We start from the raw sequence: 15111 nt of genomic DNA on the forward strand, positions 1-15111 counted from the left end.
AAACCTCCCCTCCCACATAGCCCTCCATTTTTCTCCTTCACGCGAGCCTGTCTAAGAATCTCTTAAATCTCCCTGATGTATCTGCCTCTGGCTGCACGTTCCACACACTTAACACTGTCTGTGTAAAAAAAACCTACCTCTTGCACCTCCCCCCTCCCACCACTTAAGTTTTAAGGAATGCTCAAAGGAAACCGGGACTCTTGGGGAAGCTGGAAGCATGGTCACCAAATGTACAGTGGTGATGACTCAGGAGGGAGCGCTGGTGCTGGTGGTTTCCACTTGGCAGTGACCTGGATTTGAACCTGTCCTCTCATGCTGTCTGGACATAACCACAGGAAGATTACACCTCAGGAATGAGCCCTTCTTATTGGTCAAAGTTCAAGGTAAATTTTATGATCTAAGTACATATTCGTCACCATATACAACCCTGAGATTAATTTCCTTGTAGGTATTCTCAGCAGAACTATAGACTAATAACTATAACAGGATCAATGAAAGATCAACCAGAGTGCAGAAGACAACAAACTGTGTAAATGCAAATATACAGTAAATAAATGGCAATACATAAATAACAAGAACATCGGACAATGAGATAAAGACCCACCCAGCCAACACATTTTTCATCCCTCTTCCCTCCGGGAGAAGGTTCAGGAGCTTGAAGACTCGTACGGCCAGATTTGAGAACAGCTTCTTTCCAACTGTGATAAGACTGCTGAATGGATCCTGACCCGGATCTGGGCCATACCCTCCAAATATCCAGACCTGCCTCTCGGTTTTTTGCACTACCTTACTTTCCATTTTTCTATTTTCTATTTATGATTTATAATTTAGATTTTTAATATTTACTATCAATTTGTAATCCAGGGAGCAGAAAGCGCAGAATCAAATATCGTTGTGATGATTGTACGTTCTAGTATCAATTGTTTGGTGACAATAAAGTATAAGAGTCAAAGTGAATTCATCGGTTGTAGGAATATAAATAAATAGCAATAAATAATGAGAACATGAGATAAAGAGTCCTTAAAGTGAGATAATTGGCTGCAGAAACATTTCAATGATGGGGCAAGTGAGTCTAGTTACCCCTTTTATTCAAGAGCCGGATGGTTGAGGGGTAGTAACTGTTCTTGAACCTGGTGGTGTGAGTCCTGAGGCGCCTGTACCTTCTACCTGATGGCAAGAATGAGAAGAGAGCATGGCCTGGGTGGTGAGGATCTCTGACGATCGATGTTGCTTGCCTATGACTGTGTTTCATGTAGATGTGCTTAATGGCTGGGAGGGCTTCACCTGTGATGTACCTGGCCAAATCCACTACCTTTTGTAGGATTTTCCATTCAGCTGCATTGGTATTTCATTTCAGGCTGTGATACAGCCAGTCGATATACTCTCCACGACATACATAGTGAAATTTGTCAAAATTTTAGATGTCATGCAAATCTCTGCAACTCTTACAGACTTGATACCATCCAGCAAGCATCCATCTATTCTAATCACACGATTTTTATTTTCCACACATTCCTATCAACTCTACACACACACACACACACACACAGCAATTTACAATGAGTTAAGCTCCAGACTTGTGCATCTTTGGGAAGTGAGAGAAGATGGAGCATCTGGGAGATACTCACACGTTCACAGGGAGAACTCAAACTCCACGCAGACAGCACCCGAGGTCAGGATTGAACCTGGGTTTTCAGAGCTGTGAGGTTAACAGTTTTACTGTCTGATCTGCCCTCGCTGTGACTTCTGTGTGCTCTTGCTGTGAGTGCACAGATTTCCCTGGGTTGTCTGAAGCTACGTTGATTGGTCGGGTAATTGGTTACGGTAAATTATCCCTTCTGTAAAATTAGATTGCTTCATAAATCAGAATGAAATTTTTGGTAGTTGTAAAGGCCATCGGGTTCATTAATGTCTTTGGAGAGGAAATTCTTTCATCCTTCCTGTACTGGTCTATATGTGACTCCTGAACCACTAATATGGGTGACACTAACAGCCTCCTCAGCACAAAGTTAATAGGAATGGACATTGCCTATGCTTCAGTCATGTTCATGTCATGCCCTCCCTGCTTTAAGTTATCCAGGGAGCTCTACAACCATTGTCCTCGGTGTCAATGACTGATTGTCCAAGCATGGAGCAGGTGATCCAGTATGGAGATAGTCCTCTATGGAGCAAGTGCTACAGGGTAGAAGCGGTCCAGGCATGGAGCAGGTTCTCCAGTATAGAAATGGTCCAGGCATGGAGCAGGTTCTCCGGTATAGAAATGGTCCAGGCATGGAGCAGGTTCTCCAGTATAGAAATGGTCCAGGCATGGAGAAAGTGCTCCAAGATGGAGATGTTCCAGGCACGGAGCAGGTGCTCCAGTATAGAGATAGTCTAGACATGGAGGAGATGGTCCAGGCATGGAGCAGGTGCTCCAGCATAGAGATAGTCTAGACATGGAGGAGATGGTCCAGGCACGGAGCAGGTGCTCCAGTATAGAGATAGTCTAGACATGGAGGAGATGGTCCAGGCATGGAGCAGGTGCTCCAGCATAGAGATAGTCTAGACACGAAGGAGGTGCTCTAGTACAGAGATGGTCCAAGCTTGGAGATGGTCCAGGCACGGAGCAGGTGCTCCAGTATAAGGATGGAGGAGATGCTCCAGTACAGATGGCCCAAGCATGGGGTATTACCATTACCAGACTGTAGGTAATGCATAAGATGAGATCTAATTAGCATAGTAAGTAATTCCAGATTAGCTTCCCTGCTCTTATATTCTATCATGATCATAATCATTATGCGCCGTGTCGTATAACATAGGGGATCATGGTCTTCAATCTGTCTTTAACGCCTTCTTCACTCTGTTGTTCTTATTCTTTTCTCTACCCATGAGCATGATTACACCTTGGCTATTTTTTTTTTACAAAGGTAGCTTGCCTTTGCTTTCTTCTGGGCAGTGTCTTTACAAGGCCGGTGACCCCAGTCATTATCAATACTCTTCAGAGATTGTGTGCCTGATGTCAGTGTTCACATAACTTGGACTTGTGATACACACCAGCTGCTCATGTGACCATCCACCACCTGCTCCCATGGGCTCACGTGACCCTGATCGGGGGTGGGGGCGCTAAGCAGATACTACACCCTGCCCAAGGTGACTTGCAGGCTAGTGGAGGGAAGGAGTACCTTACACCTCCTTTGGTAGAGACATACCTCCATCCATCCACTCAACTTATATTCTATGTCTCAGTCGATGAAGGAAAGCATCCTGTGAACCTCATTATTCACCAAACGGAACCTATCCAATTACTTTCAGACACTCCCACATTCTTTGCTCCTCCTCACCACTTACTATTCTTCCAGTTGTTCTATTTCCCCCCACAATATTGTGGCTTGGAAACTACATTCACACTTCTCCATTTCTCATGGTTCTGCTCAACTGGTCAGACCACCCGTATTCCCACAGATGGACTCCTTCATCCCCAATAACCACAACACCCAGTTTTTGTTTGTCTAAGCTATTAATATATTCTACAACCACCAAGGAACTAACTATTGAGCATGGTAACAGTTGTCCAGTTACACAAACTTCTTTTAATCCATTAACTTCCCTCCCATCAGATTTGGTTGGAATTTGCCACATTTCCTTGGATCACAAGGGCTTTCTCATTTTGCCAAGTTTGGCTTGTCAAACGCTTTGCTAGTTATGACTCTAGACTACACTATATGCACTGCTCTCAAGATACTCTCTCTTTAAGAGATACTCCCTCTTCATTTCAATCAAGTTAGTCTGCCACAATTCTTGCTTAACAAATCCAGGTCAGTGTCCTTGATTAATCTGCTTCTTTCAATATGTTTGTACTTTCCTTCAGGATTAATTCCATTGAGCCTCCCAGTAAGAAAGCTAAATTGACTGCACTTAATCACTCTTATACCTTCCTCTTTTTAAACAGCAGTACAAAGTTAGCAGTCCATCAGCAGAACTCCCATTGCCAGAGAAGGTTGAAAAATCCCAGAAATGCAAACTAACATAAAACAGATGGATACTAACTCCGCCACCAGTATATCAAAGGTTAGGGCAGTAAGGATGACAAGTAAGGATTCTGGGGTATGATATTGTACCCTCTCTATTCCCTGTCCATAACCCCTCCACCTTCTGTGTCAACCAGACTTCATTTGGGAAAAATGCGCAGTATGAACACTTCAGAATGTTTTATGCACAGAAAGTTATTAGAATGCACGAGCACCATGCAGCCAAATTTAATGCAACTCGACTTGAAACGTCAACTGTCCATTTCCCTTCACAAATGCTGCCTGACCTGCTGAGTACCTCCAGCATCTTGCTTCTTGCTCCAGATTCCAGCCTGTCCTATCTCCCGTGTCTCTAACTCAAGTGTGTGTTTAAACCTTCATTCAGTATTAAAGTGTTAGTGAAATAAGGTGGATTCAAAGAGCCATTATAGTACACTAATCCTTTTTCTTTCTGTGTTCATATTCTAGAGGTGAGACACTTACTCCAAATTGAAAAATAATGTGTGGAGACGAAACTACTGTCAGTTTATCCTCTCAGTATAAACATCCTAATGGTAACTAGAGGGTTGCCAGGAACACCATGGAGAGTGATCTGCACTTCATTAATTTTATTGAGGTTTGCACTTGGGCAGCAAGGGGCACTGTTGCCCCGTGGTAGCAAGTTAACTCCACCATGGCATGTTCAGCTCGGACACCATCCACACAATCAAGGCTGCCTACGATACCCAAACAAAATGAAAAGTAGGCAAGAGAAAACAAAAGATTTTAAATTGCTCATCCAAAATTCTGCTCACATTGGACGAACAGGGAGGATATGAAAGGTTTGAGAGTAAAGGACTATTTGAACTAATTGTACGGTGGGGTGTGAACGGGGATGTTGAACAAGGGTATGGAGATTTCATCGCAAGCTGGTGCTGACTCAAACCATATTTGGGCTTCTTAAGGGGGAGGTGCTCAACTTGCAGTTGGCAGTGGAAGGTGTTTCATAGCGTTGGAAGGCAGAAGCAAATCTTGACAGAGAGCAGCACACTGGTTTTCAGATTCAGCTGAGAGCACTTTGCTGGATGGTTTACAGAGAAGAATGCCTCTGCTTGCTGGGGCCCAGGGAGGCCCTGGGGGGTTTTTGGTGAGGCAGCTGTGGGAGCACAGTACTACAAGGCATTGGATGGTCTCATACAACCACAGTCAATAAAGACACCATGGAGGTCCAAGTCTGAAAGTCGGATCCATTAGCCTCAAGGATGGCTCCCCTTTGCCTTTGTCACCTACCCAGCAACAATTCCTGGCATATTGTAACACTCTGCCCGACACACTGGGGCATAGTCAGTATCAGCAGCACCAAGTCTGCATGGAACAGTCCAGTGTCTATGGGCTCACTGGTTTGGAGAAGGAAGAGGTGATAACTATTGCTGCAGATACCCAGACAGTCCATAGCCAGACCTTGAAGACTGTGGCATCAAAATAGTTAATTCCATTACATGGCAGAAAATGTAGAAATAAAGAATTTGAACTTTGAACTAATGACTTTGAACTCTGAATTTAGGTTATTAAGGTAATAATATTGAATATTGAAGCAAGGACATTAGGAATTTTCTTATTTTTCCTACATAGATGAGGTCCACACTGAATAATCCTATCAGCCCCATAATCCCTTTTATATTTCCTGCATCCTGACAATTATTCTCTTTCTCTTGCATAATCTGTAATTACCTCTTTAGTTTTTTTTCCCACTTAGCTACCCAAGAGAACAATTTACAGAAGACAACCCAGCAGCATATCCTTTGGATGTAGGGTGCTGGAGCACCAGGGCAAGCACATATGGTCATCAGGAAGACGTGCCAACTCTTCGCAATCCCCAAGCTCAGGGTTAGACCCAGGCCCTTGGAGTAATCGCTGCGTCACTCAATTTAGAATTTACTTACTTGGGCCCTAAGCTCCTAAGTGGAGCATAGGCCACTGATGACCTCCTATCCCCATCATCCTCTGAAGTCGATGGTGTGGTTGGAGTTCATCATCCATTGCATCCATTGTACGGGGATTGGCCTATACCGCTTCACCAGAGCCCTGTTGGCCAGCCTTACAGGGACTTAGGTTTGGACTTTGAGAGGCTCAATTTAGAACACTTGACTGCAGTTCTAGAAACATAGAGATATAGAAATCCATAGCACATTACAGGCCCTTCGACCTACAATGTTGTGCCAACCATATAACCTACTCTAGAAACTGCCTAGAATTTCTTCACACATAACCCTCTATTTTTCTAAGCTCCATGTAGCTATCTAAGAGTCTCTTAAATGACCCTATCATATCCGCCTCTACCACCATCACTGGCAGTGCATTCCACACACCCACCACTCTCTGTGTGAAAAACTTACCTCTGACTATCCCATCGTACCTACTTCAAAGCACCTTAAAACTGTGCCCCCTCGTGCTAGCCATTTCAGCCCTGGGAAAAAGCCTCTGACTATCCACACAACCAACGCCTCTCATCATCTTATGCACCTCGATCAGGTCACCTCTCACCCTCGTCTCTCCAAGGAGAAAAGGCCAAATGCTGATGAGGTTCTTCCCAAGTACAAGAATGCATTTGCAATTTCCCCGTCTTGAGGAACTGACGTTGAATTCTGAGAATTTTTAGAGGATTATATTTATTTTATATAATTCCTATATTCTTCTGCTCACCTTAATCATCCAAATATAATGGCAAACAGAATTTCTATTGATTTCAACCTCTGTTGCTTCCAAGATCTGTTTTGTCATCTATTCTGCAGCTTGACTTGCCTTGCTGGGATCCCTGCCAATGTTTGCATTTATACGGCTTTTCCTTCAGTGTTATGTTGTCCCTCACCTCATTAGTTGATTGTGACAGGACCATTTTTATCTGCAATAAAACTTCAGTTAATTTTATCCATATTAGGTCAAACTGCAGCACACGCCTTCTTAACCTGACTGAAATGTATTCCATCCAACGGCAGGAATGTTCTTTCTCTCAACTGTGATGGCTGGTTTTGCCAAAGAGGTGTTGCCTCAGCTTGGGTGACACCACCATTAGGTATGAAGAGCAGACCTTGCAGCAGCCCCTCCGCTGATGCACAAGTTTGAGGATGAAACATAGAAACAACTGCTCTTCAAAGTTCAAAGTACATTTATTATCAAAGCATATATAAATTTTTATACAACCTTGAGATTCGTCTCCTTGCAATCAGCCACAAGACAAGAAACCCAAAAGAACCCATAAAAAAAATCAACTAACACCCAATGCGCAGAGAGTGGGGGAAGAAACACAGATTGTGCAACCAACAAAAGCAAGCAACAGCACTCAGAGCCAAAGTGAGTCTGTAGACACGAAGCTCAGAGCAGGCCCTCAGCCTCAACCTCAGTGCAGTGGAGAGCGGAGCAAACGTCATGGAGCATCAAGTAGAGCCGGCCTGACCTTTGCCTGCAGTCCCAACACTCTGCCTTTTCAATCCATCTGGCCCGGCGTTTAGATCGTCCAAACACTGGCTTGTTCCTCACACCAGGAAACGGGCCTTGTCGCATCGATACACTCTGGGCCTGGACCCCACCACCACATTTTGGCCCATTCCTGACCTTTCCAAATCAGCCTGGCGCTTAGATCGACCAGACCTCATTATCAGTTAAGGTGGACGGGCTCTGAAACTCCTCTGCTCCGATTTTTCTCCTTTCTGCATACCGCGACTCCATCTTGACCATGCCTCGACCTCGTTCCGACTTTGCATCACGTCTGCGTGCCTCAACTCTGGAGTCAGCCATGCCTTCACTCACCTCTTCAATGTTTGCGGGATCATTGCGGGTTTCCACAGAAAAAGTGTTATTGGTTGTATATTTAGTTGTATGTCTTGCTTCATGAACTGTCGGTAAGTCGTCACCTGTTTTCAGTAGCACCATCTTAAACTGGAAATTCCCTTCCCTGGGGAAGTGTTAAATATCTTGACTCCATTTCAGTTGAGTGAAGATTGCTTCATCATAATTCCACCAGGGGAGCGGGACAAGCTGGATTGCTCTTGCATGGAGTTGGTGTGGGCTTAATGGGCCAAACGGCCTCCTTCTTTGCCGTAACTACTTTGTGATTAAATCTAATTTTAGGTTTATGGACTGTGGATGAGCTTTGAAAAATCAGGAGGACATTGCAACACACCCAGCCTTTGTCCTGACACTTCGTGTCCACAGCACTGGATCAATTTTGCTTCTGATCAATGGTGTGTCCCCAGAGAAAGGGGTCTGGCAATAACTGTCTTGGAAGGCTGCGAATACAGCTGCATGTCTGTTCTCAACTTGAGCATTACCTGTTGCATCCCCTGTAGCTTGCTGGAACAACTCCAGTGGTTTTGAATGGATGTGTCTGCAAACAGCTCCATCTTGACCCTAGGTTAAAGAAAAGGTCATTGATAAACCAGGTCCAAGTTGAACTGGGAGTGACTCTTTCTTGAAGAGCTCCTGCAATGATGGCCTGGGCTGTAGGAGCTGCTCTTTGACAGCCATGTCAAGCATCACTACATCAGACCATAAGGCATGAGAGCAGAATTAGCTCACTAAGTGCACTCTGCCATTCCATCATGGCTGATTAATTTTTCCTCGCAAACCCATTCTCCTGCCATCTCCCCGTAACCAAGAACCTATTAACTTCTGTTTTAAATATCCCCAATGACTTGTCCTTCACAGCTGTCCATGGCAATGAATTCCACCAATTTGCCACCCCCTGGCTAAAGAAATTCCTCTTCATCTCTGTTCTAAAGAGGCATCCTATTCTGAGGCTGTACTGTCTGATCCTAGACTCCACCACTGTAGGAAATACTTTCTCCACATTCACTCTATCTAGGTCTTTCAATATTTGATAGATCGCAATGAGATCCTCTCCCTATGCCTCATTCTTCTAAACTCCAGAGAGTACAGGCCCAGAACCATTAAATGATCCTCATATGTTAACCCTATCATTCCCAGGATCATTCTCGTGAGCCTCCTCTGGATCCTCTCCAAAGCCAGCACATCCTTTCTTAGACAAGGGGCCCAAAGTGTTCACAGTATTCCGTGTGGTCCGACCAATACCTTGAGGCTGATTTATACTTGTGCATACTAGCTTTCACCGTAGCCTACACAAGTGGGCTACGCCGTTGTGAGCATTTATACTTGTGCGTTGGTGTGTCTGCGTCGCTCTGCAATTCACCGCCAAAACGCTAGTTGGCGGTGGGGTTTCTATGCCACTGTGTTGAGTTTCTTCATATTGAAACTCAACACGAAGAAACTCAAACTTCAAACAATGAAGGAGGGTGAATTTTCTGTGCTCGTCTGGCCACTGAGAGACATGGACGAGGAAATGCATTTCAAATATTTTCGGATGTTGGCAGGTAGATTTGACGATTTGGTTCGTCGTCTCCAACCATTTATTTTGCATCAGTGTATGCACAGTATACTCAGAGACTGGCAATCACCATTCGAGTTTTAGCTTCAGGTGGAAGTCAACAGGCTGTAGCAGCTAGCTACAAACTAACATCAAGCACAGGATCTTCCATAATTTCGGAGGTCTGTAAAGCTTTATGGAAAGCATTGCAGCCAGAGTTCCTTCCCTGCCCTTCTTCGCCCAATGGGAAGCTATTGCAGCGCAGGAGGAAATGCGATGCTACTGAGCAGACCAATCACAGTTGTTTGTGGTCTGCGACGCCGCGACGCGCAGTTACCTTTTGGGAGAGGTGCGCATTAGGCTACAGCGTAGGGTTGGTATAGAGTACAGCGTAGGGCACGCTGCTACGCCGTACCTACGGCGTACATTTGACGCACAAGTATAAATCAGCCTTTATAAAACCTCAGCATTACATCTTTGCTTTTACACTTTAGCACTGTGTTCTAGAGTCAGAGGTGGTACAGTCAGAAGCATTAGGGACTTCTAAGAGATGTTTAGATAGACACATGAATGTGAGGAAAATGGAAGGATATAAACATTGTGCAGCAGAAGAGATTAGTTAGCCATTTGATTGCTAATATAATTCGTTTGGCACAACATTGTGGGCTGAAGGGCCAGTTCTTGCTCTGTACTCTTCAAAGTTCTGATCTATGTTCTATAGCCATTGTTAAGGTGAGATGTGCTCTATCTGAACACTTTCAGCCATAGAAACCATAGAAACCATAGAAACTACAGCACAGAAACAGGCCTTTTGGCCCCTCTTGGCTGTGCCGAACCATTTTCTGCCTAGTCCCACTGACCTGCACACGGACCATATCCCTCCATACACCTCCTATCCATGTATCTGTCCAATTTATTCTTAAATGTTACAAAAGAACCCGCATTTACCACCTCGTCTGGCAGCTCATTCCATACTCCCACCACTCTCTGTGTGAAGAAGACCCCCTAATGTTCCCTTTAAACTTTTCCCCCCTCACCCTTAACCCATGTCCTCTGGTTTTTTTCTCCCCTTGCCTCAGTGGTAAAAGCCTGCTTGCATTCACTCTATCTATACCCATCATAATTTTATATACCTCTAACAAATCTCCCCTCATTCTTCTACGCTCCAGGGAATAAAGTCCTAACCTATTCAACCTTTCTCTGTAACTGAGTTTCTCAAGTCCCGGCAACATCCTTGTAAACCTTCTCTGCACTCTTTCAACCTTATTTATATCCTTCCTGTAATTTGGTGACCAAAACTGAACACAATACTCCAGATTCGGCCTCACCAATGCCTTATACAACCTCATCATAACATTCCAGCTCTTATACTCAATACTTCGATTAATAAAGGCCAATGTACCAAAAGCTCTCTTTACGACCCTATCTACATGTGACGACACTTTTAGGGAATTTTGTATCTGTATTCCCAGATCCCTCTGTTCCACTGCACTCCTCAGTGCCTTACCATTAACCCTGTATGTTCTACGTTGGTTTGTCCTTCCAACGTGCAATACCTCACACTTGTCAGTATTAAACTCCATCTGCCATTTTTCAGCCCATTTTTCCAGCTGGTCCAAGTCCCTCTGCAGGCTCTGAAAACCTTCCTCACTGTCTACTACACCTCCAATCTTTGTATCATCAGCAAACTTGCTGATCCAATTTACCACATTATCATCCAGATCATTGATATAGATGACAAATAACAATGGACCCAGCACTGATCCCTGTGGCACACCACTAGTCACAGGCCTCCACTCAGAGAAGCAATTCCCTACCACCACTCTCTGGCTTCTTCCACCTTCTTTCATCTTTGCCCATGAACATTGACAGAAAAAAGACAAACCCAGGTGTCCACAACAGGATGTTCATATCCCATTGAAACCAATCTGTAAATGGCATTGTACCTTGAGGGAATGATCAGTAAAGCAGCGTTTCCAATTAAAACAGGTACAGTCAGTGTGTGATTGATGTAACCTCAAGAATTCAATTAGTCTTTGTTTTATAAAAGGGAATGGTAGTATAAAAATGTCAAACAAACGGTATTTGTCCTCATGTTCGGTCACATTAAAGTGAAGGTCAGTTCTACCCACATTACAGTGAGGATCAGTCCTGTCCAGATTACAAAGGCACCCATTATGCAAGCTTCAATCTCCCTTTGAAGATGTGTGGGAAATCATCCCAGCAAAATATTATTTTCTTCAAGGCCAAATGACTAATGCAATTATCCTGCATAAATCGCTCAAAATAACTGATGTAATCACAAAGGAGTCCATATGTCAGGACCAGCAGCTATGTTTAATGCGAGGAGTTTGTTTTCCTCAAAGGTCAATCGAGGAGGTCAAGGAGGGCCGGCCATGAAGTGCTATTTCTGATTAAGTGCCTAATTATGCCCAAGTGCAGTTTCAAAGCCTGTGAAGTTACAGTCAGGGAGTATCTTAGTGATGGGAAATGGAATTTATAGTTTTCTTTAACATTCTAAAATTAAACCCAAACCAGGCCCATTGTCTCTGCAAAAGTTTCCTGAAATGAGTCATGATTATTCCTTTAGATTCTTCTGAAGCTGAGGACTTCTGCATCAGGTCTGCTATCCTGAAGGAGGTTTTGCTGTTTTCCCAAGCTGTCAATCAGAAGTGCAAGTGTGAAGGAAAGAAAAGATTATTTTATTGTAAAGAGTGAGGGCAGGAACCGGGATGGAGGTTCAGCAGGGATCTTCAACTCGAAAACTAGGCTTTGCACCACCTGACGGCGTGTACGAAGTGACTGTGTAGGATCGGGCACGTATGGGCATTGAGAGTCCATGAGTTCAGCTATATAATAATACTTGCATGTTGGTGTGAGAGCGCATGTCCGTGTAAAGGCATAAGAGTAGGTATGGATATCTATGGATGAAAGTGTACGTGGAAGAGGGTGTCCATGAGCGTGTGTCAATATCTGGGGGTGGGGGTGGCTGGGTGTTTATGAACAGGTACAGATGTGTGTCTGTGTGGTTGAGAATGTTCATGGATATTTGAGGATATATAGATAGATAGATAGATACACATTATCACGATGCACCACAGCAACATCACCGCAGAACTGAGCCGATCGGTAAACACAAGTTCAAACTCTACCTCCACAGCTCACAGATGGTGCAAAGTTAATAGCACCACCTTGTACTCAGGAAATGCAAGTTCGAACTTCACCCCGGAGCATATCAACGCTGCCTGCTGCAATCAGAGAGAAGATCATGGCTAAACTGGCGACTGTCAATTAGCGGACTCAGGCTCTGCAGACTTGGTGATAAAATTCCATCAGACAGCATTCTGGAAGCAGCCAATGAAGTACTAGTCACAGTTGCAACCTCCAACAGAACTGAGACCTATAACCTGATGTATGCATTGGCAACAGCAATCCTCGAAGTGCCGGGTACAAAATGAAATACAGTGGAGAGTGCTGTCATAACTCCCCAGGAGACGATGATTGGAAGCCAGGATGAAAACCACAAGGCAGAGGTCAGCAGACTAACTGAGCTGCAGAAAAGTGTGAATATCAAAGCCTCAACTCGGCTACTAAGGAAATACAGAGGTACTATGTCAATAGCTGAAGCCCTGGAAACTGCCAAGTAATGGTTAACAGCTCTGGCTACCAGACTACAGAGGTACACTGAGGACGCAGGGGCCAGGTGAATAAATGCACTCTTCTCCAAAGAACCAGGAAAAGTATTCGCACAGTTCCAGAGCGACAGCGTGCCAGTGCCTGAACCAACCAAAACAGCAACTGAAGAGTATATGGGAGAAAGAAGCATCACATAACAGCAGAGGCTGAGAGACTTACAAGCAAGCCTCTGCAATCTCTCACCATCACAACAGCAGATGTCCAGCAACGGGGTAGCAAGTATGAAGACCTCGACACCACCAGGGCCTGAAGTGATTCACGCAGTTGGCTGCTGAAACTAACAGCATTACATACATGGCTGGCAGCTCAAATGAACCAGCTGCTTGAAGCAGGCTCCTATCCTGACTGGCTGGCTCAAGGAAGGACAGTACTCATAATGAAAGAGCCTCACAAAGGAGCAACAACGTCAAACTACCGGCCTATAACCTGCCTGTCAACAACCTGGAAGCTCCCGTCAGGCATCATTGTCACCAAGCTGGAGGAACACGTGTGCACATTCCTGAGCCCTGCTCAGAGGGGGACGAGTAATGGAGCCAGAGTCTCCAAGCACCAACTACTGGTGGACAAAGCTGTCATGTGAGACTCCAAGACCAGGCAAACCAACCTAAGTACAGCCTGGCTCGACTACCAGAAGGCATATGACTCACTGCCCCACAAATGATGCTGGATTGCCTGTCTCTGTACAAGGTCAACGAGGCACTAATGACAATCATAGCGAAGTCAATGAGGACAATGCTAGAAGTTAACTCAAAGCAAATAGCACAAGTGCCCATCAGGCACGGAATATACCAGCGTGATGCACTGTCCCCACTGCTGCTCTGCATAGGCTTGAACCTCCTAAGTCAGATCATCTCAAAGAATGGGAATGGGTGCAGGTTCAAGTGTGGAGTGACCATCAGCCACCTCCTGTACGTGGATAACATCAAGCTGTACGCCAGAAATGAAAGAGACATTGACTCACTAATCTACCTGACAAGGATGTACAGCAGAAACACTGGGATATCATTTGGACTGGAATAGAGCAGCCAGATGGTCGTGAAAAGAGGCAAACTCAACAAGATTGAAGGTGTCGAGTTACCTGAAGGCCACATACCAGATGTACGGGACAACTACAATACCTGGCGTCCGGCAGGCACATGGAAGTCACGAAGGACCAGAACGAAGGCTGCAACATCGAAGTACCTCCAAAGAATGAGACAAGTCCTAAAATGCCAGCTGAATGGGAAGAACAATATCAGAGCCATTTGTCCTACCAGTCTTCAGATACCCAGCCGTAATAGTGCGCTAGCCAAGGAACGAACTGGAAGCCGCTGACATTAAGACCCAGAAACTGCTAACAATACATGGAGGATTCCACCCAAAGTCCAATGTCGAGTGACTGTACACCAACATTAAAGGAGGATGGGTACTTGGAAGTGTCAAGGCCACAGTCCTGGAAGAAATGTGAAATATCCATGAGTATGTCAGAAAGGTGGCCCCTAAGTTTGACCTGTTAGGAGAATACCTCAGACAGCAGGCAGGGGCTATGGAAATGGAAATGGGTGAAGCAGAGCCAAAGGACCAGAGGCAATGAAGGACAAGCCCCTGCACGAGATGTACCGTCGTCGGGTATCAGAAGTGGCTGATATAAGGAAGTCCTGCCAATGGCTGGAAATGGCAGGGCTGAGGGACGGCAGAGAGGCGGTGACCATGGCTGCACAAGAACAAACGCTGAGCACAAGAGCATCAGAAGCAGGGTTCTATCACACCGGACAAGACCCAAGATGCAGACTGTGCAAGGAATCTGCAGAAACCATCCAGCACATAGTAGCAGGGTGCAAGATGCAGGCAGGGACATCACACAGTGAATGGCACAACCAAGTCACAGGAATTGTGTACAGGAACATCTGCGCTGAGTATGGATCGGACACTCCCAAGTGCGAATGGGAAACACCCGAGGAGGTAGTGGAGAACGTCAGAGCTGAGATCCTGTGGGACTTCCAAATCCAGAGTGATAAGCAGGTACTGGCCAACCAACCAGACAGAGTAATACTGGACAGGGAACTGAAG

The sequence above is a fragment of the Mobula hypostoma genome, chromosome 21, assembly GCF_963921235.1.
Source record: "Mobula hypostoma chromosome 21, sMobHyp1.1, whole genome shotgun sequence".
Lineage (NCBI taxonomy): Eukaryota > Metazoa > Chordata > Chondrichthyes > Myliobatiformes > Myliobatidae > Mobula > Mobula hypostoma.